Source organism: Oryx dammah, unplaced genomic scaffold, assembly GCF_014754425.2.
Source record: "Oryx dammah isolate SB20612 unplaced genomic scaffold, SCBI_Odam_1.1 HiC_scaffold_8, whole genome shotgun sequence".
Lineage (NCBI taxonomy): Eukaryota > Metazoa > Chordata > Mammalia > Artiodactyla > Bovidae > Oryx > Oryx dammah.
In genome coordinates this window covers 28,258,634-28,267,240 of record NW_024070192.1, presented here as the reverse complement: position 1 = coordinate 28,267,240, position 8,607 = coordinate 28,258,634, and the positions used below count along the sequence as shown (strand labels likewise).

The window sequence follows — 8,607 nt, the reverse complement described above, 5'->3', positions numbered from 1 at the left end:
GGTCCAGAGGTTAAGAATCTGCCAGCCAATGCATGGGCCACGGGTTCAGTCCCTGGTCCGGGAAGGTTCCATGTGCCCGAGAAGCAACTGAACCCCTGTGCCACAGAGCTCTCGAGCCACACCCACTGAAACCTGTGCTCTACAACAAGAGAAGCCACTGCAATGAGAATCCCATGCACTGCAACTAGAGAGCAGCCCCTGCTCACTGAAACTAGAGAAAGCCCGCATGCAGCAACAAACATCCAGTGCAGCTAAAAATAAATACATACATTTAAAAAAATTCATAACAAGAATCTTAACATGAAATATGCCATGCCAAGTTGCTTCAGCTGTATCCGACTCTTTGTGACCCCGTGGACTGTAGCCCGCCAGGCTCCTCTGTCCATGGGATTCTCAAGGCAATACTGGAGTGGGTTGCCATTTCCTTCTCCAGGGGATCTTCCCAATGCAGGAACTGAACCCGAGTCTCCCACACTGCAGGCAGATTCTTTACCATCTGAACCACCAGAGAAGCTCCAGGAGAGGAGGTATCTGGAGGTAATTAACGTGTCATGAGGTCATGAGGGTGGAAATTGACGAGAGTGGTGGCTCTAACAGGGGAAGAGAGATCTCTGGGCCCACGCACGACCAAGAAAGGCCCTGCGAGGACACAGCAAAATGGCGGCTGTCCACACACCAGGAAGAGAGTCCTCACCGGGAACTGGGTCAGCTGGCACCTTCTCTGCGAATTCCAGCCTCCAGAACTGTGACAAAGGTAATTTCTGTTGTTTAAGACACTCCGTTTTTGACGTATTTTGTAATGGCAGCCCAAGCTGACTAATACAACAGCCATAAGCATGTCATATCACTGCCTGTGATCTTATGTAACAACATTCTCTTTCCATCACATCACTAACCCCGACCTTATTTCAGGACTCTGGCAAGTGCTTTCCTCTGGGAGTTCATAATCCTCGAAACAACTCTGGACGGGTTACTAATCTGTTTCTTCAGTGGGGTAGTTCCCCGAGTCTGTCAGCTGAGTAACTTGCCCAGGGCTAAGTGGCTAATGAGTGGCAGAGGAGTCTGCAAGTTACTTCTGCCTGGTTCCAGAGAAGGTGGAATAAAAGCTCATAATTTTACATCAGGTGATGAGGAGATAGGACTATCCAACTCTGCTCATCTGCTCACCTGTCACCCAGAAAATGGGTTGTGAGTATCTGTTGTTTCTAGGAATAAAACACTGAACTTGCATAAATTCCGTGGAGTCAGATGGGAGAAATGGCTTAGAAATGAAGACGTCGTTTCTCCACTGCCAGGGGGCATCCTAGCCCCTCGAGTCTATAAAATGTATGTATTTATATTCATGTGGGTTGTTTCATTCTTCCCTCTGAGGAGCCTCAAATTTATGTAGGAGAGCATCTGCAGGTCACCCAGAGATGTTTTTTAAAAGCATCTCACATGTACAGATGTGAGAGTTGGATCATAAAGAAGGCTGAGCGCTGAAGAATCAATGCCTTCGAACTGTGGTGCTGAAGAAGGCTCCTGAGAGTCCCTTGGACAGCAAGGAGATCAAACCAGTCAATCCTAAAGGAAATCAGTCCTGAATATTCATTGGAAGGACTGTTGCTGAAGCTGAAGCTCTACTACTTTGGCTACCTAATTCGAAGAGCTGACGCACTGGAAAAGACCCTGATGCTGGGAAAGATTGAGGGCAGGAGAAGTGGGTGACAGAATGAGATGACTGGATGGCATCATCGAATCGATGGACATGAGTCTGAGCAACAAACTCTATGAGACAGTGAAGGACAGGGAAGCCTGACGTGTTGCAGTCCCTGGAGTCACAGAGAGTCAAACACAACTGAATGATGAACAAGGGGTCAGTGGCGCTGGGGTGGGGTCTGGGTCTGCATTTCTCCTCGCAGGCAGTCTCTGCTGCAGGTTTGAGGACCACACTCAGAGTAATAAGGCTGAAGAGAAGACTAGAGTGTTAATGCTGGATGGGCCTTAAAGAGTGTCCATTGTGTCCTATTTATTTATTTGGTTGTGCCGGGTCTTAGTTGTGGCATGTAGGATCTAGTTCCCTGACAAGGAATGGAACCCAGGCCCCCTCCATTGGGAACCCAAAGTCCAAGCTACTGGACCCCCAGGAAGTCCCTGATATTGAAACAGGAGGGAAGGAGCGGGGCACAACCTAGGTGACTCAGAGGCCTAGACCTTGATCCTCAGTATTTGCTAACTGTAACACATCAGCAAGCTAAATGACACACCCAGAGGCAACCATGAGAGTTCTAAAGTCAACCATCAAAGATCAAAAAGTCTATGTATGAAGCAGGGGACCCAAAGCCCGTGCTCTGGGACAACCTAGAGGGATAGAGTATAAAGGAAGGTGGGAGGGGGATTCAGGATTAGGGGCCACATATATACCTATGACTGGTTCATGTTGATGCATGGCAAAAACGATCACAATATTGCCAAGTATCCTCCAATTAAAATAAATTTATTTTTTAAAAAAACAGAATAGTGAAGAACTTGGGAAAAAAAACAAAAACAAAAAGTGAGCGGTAGCCAGTCCCTGGAAATCTCTGCCCCTTCCCCGGAACAACTGGAATAATCTTCCCCTCATTAGCCTGTGGTTTAGCCTGTGAAACCACCTAGCCCTTGAAAGCTCACCACACAACATCTCAAGGCCTCTGACATACTCACCCTCTGACACAGCCCACACTCTGTCTGTGGAGTGTGATTCTCTAAATAAATCCACTTCTTATCTATCATTTTGTCTCTCACTGAATGCTTTCTGCGATGAGACATCAAGGACCTGAGCTTCATTAGGTCCTGAAACCAGGTCTGTGATCTTAGTTGGAAGACTGGGTTTTGGCCAAGTTCAAGTCCCTATCTGAGGTAAATGGTTTCAACATTAAACTGTACTTGATTTTCTCCTGTTACTCTGTCTCTCTTAGACCAGCCAGAAGAACCTAGAAGGGCAGGGAAATCTTTTTTCTCCCTGACAGTCTTTTGTCAAGAAAAAGCCACTTCTCACCCAGCCACCTCCTCCCTAGAGATGCCATCCCAGCATGTAAACACTTCTGAAGTGCCAAACAAAGAGACAATTCGTTAACATAACTTTGTGAATCAGCTATACTCTGGTATAAAATTTAAGATTTGTTTAAAGAGGCAATTTGATCATTTCAAATTTTACTATCAAAACTCATACTTGTACAGTTTGTATCAGTACTATGCTAACATTATTATAGTGTTGATTCAATTTCAAAGAAAAATGAACACTTCAGATCTCTAAGATCTCAGGAAATAAGATATTTTATTTTATTTTTTTGTTTGTTTTTCAACCTTGCTGTGCGGCCCACGGGATCTTAATTCCCTAACCACGGATTAAACTCACAGTCCCTGAATTGGAAGTGTGGAGTCTTAACCAATGGACCACCAGGGAAGTCCAACACATTTAATTTTATGAAATTATGTTTTATAATTTATATTTGCATCTTTGTAGAAGAAGTATACTTTTAAAAGTATATCATGTTATTATAAATTTATGGCAGGAGGGGACTGAAAATACAAAGAGAAAGAGGAAACATGCAAACTGTCTAATAAAGAAGAGCTTGTTCTTATATTTTTAAATTCATCCTAGTATCAAATCCTGGCTGTATTAATATTTCTTGGGTTATAGTTAAACTAATGATGTAGCCCTTTATTTTAACACGTTACTATTTAAAATATGCCAACCCTTGCAACGATTACATAACGGTGAAAGTGTTAGATGACCACTTGAAAACAGGCGAGGGGTCACATCGCTTTCCAGAAATTCTCCCAGAGGCGCTCAAACAGGAAGGCTTCGCGTTCGCTTCGCTGGAGGGAAAAAGATGCTCGCGGTTAACGGCCCTCTTCGGCTAGGTTCGCCTCTGGGGCCCTCTGCTGGCCGCTGCAGTCCTGCTTCCTCCTTGCTTGGTTCCCACCTATGGTCGGAACCCCCACCTGGGGGCCAGTTGGGAGGCCCAGGTGGGGGACCTTGGTAGGGTTTTGCAGGGCCCTGTCCCAGTACATAGCGCACAGAGTGTCTGGGTCAGAGGGGAGGCAGGACACGCTGTGGTTCCGCTGATGCAATCCTCTTTTACTGAGAAGGGGGTTTGGCCTTGGAAATAGCAATAACCTTAGAAAAGTCATTCTGATCACAGCAGGAGGGTCTGTAGTGTCTGAAGCGCCCTGCTTAAATCCACCCCCTCAGTTCTCTCGTTTGTCCTCTGAGCCAGGAACCCTGGTGGCTCCCACTTTACAGACAAGGACATAGGCACTGAGTGTGTGTGTTAGTTGCTTAGTGGTGTCCAACTCTTTGTGACCCCATGGCCTGTGGCCTGCCAGGCTCCTCTGCCCATGGAATTCTCCAGGCAAGAATACTGGATTGGGTAGCCGTTTCCTCCTCCAAGAGATCTTCCCAACCCAGGGATCTTCTCACGTCTTCTGCATTGCAGGCAGATTCTTTACTGCCTGCAGCAAGTACTGAGAGGTGACAGTAATTGTCCAGGTCATACTGAGGCAGGGCCAGGCTCCAGACGGGCATACTGGATTCCAGATTCTTCACTGTTGATGAAAAGTGAGAAAATGCAAATATCTCACCACCCTAGAGAAGCAATGCTGACAATCTGGTGTGTTCTTCTCCAGCCTTGTGGAGCAGGGTGTGTTTTGTACAAATGAGATCTCCTTCTGCCGTCTGCTCAGGACACTTGAAGGTATGTCCAGGTTTTCCTCGGCCGCTTTCATCTCCCTTCTCCGCCGCTTTCAGTTCAGTGTGTCCCCTGGAGCACAGAGTCGGCAGACCTCATGCTGTTTCTTTCAGCTTTCTAGAGTTGTCTCCGCAAAGGGCAGCTCTAGTGAGCTGGGTCGCAGGGAGCCCTCTGTCCTGGTCATGTCCCCCAGGACTAAGGTCACCCCTTGAGCCAGGCTGCCCCTTACAAGGTGGGGAGTGGCACTGACACCTGAAGATTGGGGTAATGAGTTTCAAGTTCAAGTGGGCATGGGGAAGAAAGAGGAAACAGGTCGAAGACCTTGGTTTGTGCTGCTGAGACCTTGCGGGGCCTTCCCAGAACAGATCCCCTCCCCCTCTGCTATAGTTCCTCTGTGAAGTTCCCAGATTACAGCATCTCAGGAATACTTCCTGAGTACTTCCTTAGGCCTACAGGGCCTAAGGACTGATACTGTGAACCCCTGTGACCCCACCTTGTGACCTCACCATCAACCAATCAGAGAATTGCAAACGAGCTGACCACAGACCCTGGGAATGCCCTCCTTCCCCTGGCCTCTCAAAATGCTTTGCTGGGACTTCCCTGGTGGTCCAGTGGCTAAGTCTCCATGCTCCCAACGCAGGGGGCCTTGGTTCGTTTACTGGTCAGGGAACTAGATCCCCCATGCTACAACTGCAACTTAAGATCACGCATACCACAGAGAAGATTCTGCAGGTCCTGCGTGCCGCCACTAAGACATGGTACTGCTAAATAAATGAATATTTTTTTAGGATGTTTGCTGAAACCCTTCAGGGAGTTCGGCGTTTGAGGACGACACAAGCCACCCATCCCCCTTGCTCAGTCCTGCAATAAACCTTTCTCTGTTCCAAATGCCTCCATTTCAGTTTGTTTGGCCTCGGGCACACAGACTCGCAGGACTTATGCTCAGCCTACTTACTGGGGGACAGGTTCTGATGCCCAACACCATTGCATCTCCTGCAGCCAGGGATGCCAGGGTGCATCCAGAGTCCTCCGGAGAGTGCCAGTCTCCTGAGTCCAGCAGCGGCAGCCTCCAGGGACTCATCCTCCCCAGGAGCCCCAGCCCTGGAGTCCTGAACAGCACAGTCACCTGAGGCTGGGAGGGATGGGGTGCCTTGTCCGCCCTGGGCGTGCAGACCTGAGGGAAGGCATGGGTCCCAGCACTTGGGGACAGAGAGGGCCTGTGGCAGGGTCACTCCACAGGAACCATGGACGTTTGTCCAGGCCGAGGTTTCCAGGGACCCTGCAGGGAGACAGCTGGGGAATAAACAACCTCTGAGACACTGAATATACACATGGATGATAGCCAAATCAGTATAAAAATAGAGCCCAATTCACAGTGGGCAGCAGCATGCCCAGGAAACCAACCCCTTATCGACAGTGACCAGCCCAGGAAGGCAGCCTGTCATCTCCTATAAAAACCTGGAAGCTAAACAACCCCTGTAACAGTGGGTCTCAAACACCCCACCTCTGATCAGTAACTGGCAGCTTTTCCAACTATTGTCCCTGTTGCCAACTCAGGACAAGCCAGTGGTTACCGCTCTCCCAGAGCTGGTGTGTCTCCCACCCACAGTCCTACATGTTAACATGCAGAGTATGTGTCTACATATTTTGTGTGTTTAAAGTTTTTGAGCAACTTGCTTTATTTTTCCAGAGAGAAAAAATTTTTTCTTTTACTTAGTAATTCATTTTCTGATGTTGTTTTTCATTTATGAAAAATTTTAAACAAAATAAATGCAATATTGCTGCATATATTTGATATTAACATTTAGAAGGTCATGCTAATTCTATTAAAGTTAATTAAAATCTATTAATTCTTTTTGTTTCATGTAAACCTCCTGTACTCAAACTGTACAGTAAAAACATACATAAATTTCACTGCTCAATACGCAAGAAGAGTTATTCAAAGTGGTATAAAAAGCCATTTTTGAGAATCACCTTCACCGTGTTTTCTGGTAATGTCCATAGATTATTAGCTCCTGCAACCAGGTCATTCTGTGTCTGTCTTTCCACGTTCCTTTCTTTTCTGGTCATAAGGGTAAGGGAAACTGAACAGCTGTAGGTGAAGTATGGATCCTGTGGGTTTTATTCTTTTTTCAGGAACCCAGAGGAATCTTTTTACATTGTTATTCGTGCAAGTAAGGGCTACTCCCTTTGAATCTAATCTCTCAATTCTTCCAACCAGGTGCACCAAAGGCACGGGGAAATCTCCCCAGTACTCCCTTGGTCCCTCATCGTCTCCTGCAAAGAACCCCTTGACATGTTTTTCCTTTCCACGTGTGATGTCTGGGCTTGTACAGATGTGCTCCTGGTGGCCTGCAAGACTACCAGCCTTGTGCTTGCCTAGTTTCAAGGCAGAAGAGAGAGCCAGAGTCAGCAACAGCGACACGGATGATTGAACATGGAGGAACTTATGCCTCTGAAGAAAGTCCTGGAGCTACAGCCCACCGTGTGCAGTGGACAGAGAGGTGGACAGGTGGACAGAGAGGTGGACAGGACGGCTGCCTTCTCCCTGGGAAGGGGAGACTGCAGTTATAGGGGAAACTGACCTCAGGTGGGCTCATGAGTTACCAGGGAGACCAGCAGAGGGCAGCCCTTCACTGCCCCTGTGGCAGGAAGGTCAGTCCTGAGCTCAGGGTGTAGGGGAAGCGGGCTCTGGTTCAGCAGCGGATGGACAGAGAGTAGGAGAACAGCCACCCTGAGCTGCCTAAGCCTACAGCTCCTCAGGCCCTGCAGCTCTCCACCCGTCTGCAGGCACAGATCTAATCCTGGGGATTTTTTCGTCATTTGAGATTTGAAACGCTGGCTCTTTATGGCTGGCCCTTCCGCCCACTCCAGGGCAGGGCCAGTCCTGGTCTCCCTCAGGATCGCGCTCGCCACCCGCTAGCAGGTCCCAGCACCTGCGTGGAAGCCGGGCTCCACCTGCCCGGGCATCTCCCGGCATCAGAGCTGCGCAGAGCTCGGCCGTCAGTCCCCAGGTCCGGGGCGGGGGGATTGGGAGGGGGGGCGTGGTGGGGAGCACGAGCAGCCCCCGCCGCGGGTTCCAAGGCCATCAGACCTGCTGACTGGACCTTCCAGCCGAGCCCGCCGAGGGGTCAGACACCTGCGGAGTCCGCGAGGACGCCTCCCGCCGGGAGACCCTCCGGGGAGCGGGGTTGGGGAGGGGAGACGTGAGTCGGGCAGGAGGGGCTGACTTCGGGAAGGGGTGACTCAAGAGGCCCGGCGCACAGCCCATGGCGGGTCCCGGGAGGGACCGTGATCATCAGTTCTGTCTTCGCGACGAGAGGAAAAAGGGCCCACGAGCCGTCGGGGTCGGGGGGAGGCGCAGGATAATACACCTGCTCGAGATCAAATCTCTTGTAATGGGACTCGACTCCACTCCTTCTGCTGCCCCTGTACTTTGGGAGGAAAAAAGCCGGTCTGACCCCGACGTGACTTGAACACGCAACCTTCTGATCTGGAGTCAGACGCGCTACCATTGCGCCACGAGGTCACGGAAAACAGAGGCTGCTCAGGAGCTAAAGGCCTCGCTGAGGCTGCGCCGCCGCGCGGCAGGACGCTGGCGCTTCGTTCATCCCGCCCTGACTCGGGAGGCGGAGCCGAGTCCATGCGCATGCGCGTCCCGGGGAAGCGGTGCAGCGAGCTAGTGCGGTGCGGAGCGGATTTCTGGAGGGCGGGACTCCTTTCAGAGGAAACCCCACCCCCGCCACAACTCCAAGGAAAGAAAGCGAGTGGGTAGCCTGAAGAGTCAGAACTTGATAAACGAACTTGAAAAACGCAACGACTTTACTATTATTTTTTACTTTGCAAGTTAGTTCATTGCATTTGTCAATTTTTAATTGAAGTACAATTGGTTTTA

At 49.5% G+C, this 8,607-nt stretch overlaps 1 non-coding gene across 1 annotated transcript; it reads right to left on the bottom strand.

The window, feature by feature from the left end:
- Positions 1 to 8,169: 8,169 nt before the first annotated feature.
- Positions 8,170 to 8,241, bottom strand: TRNAW-CCA. The gene has a single exon. It is a non-coding gene; the product is annotated as a tRNA-Trp (tRNA).
- Positions 8,242 to 8,607: the final 366 nt, after the last annotated feature.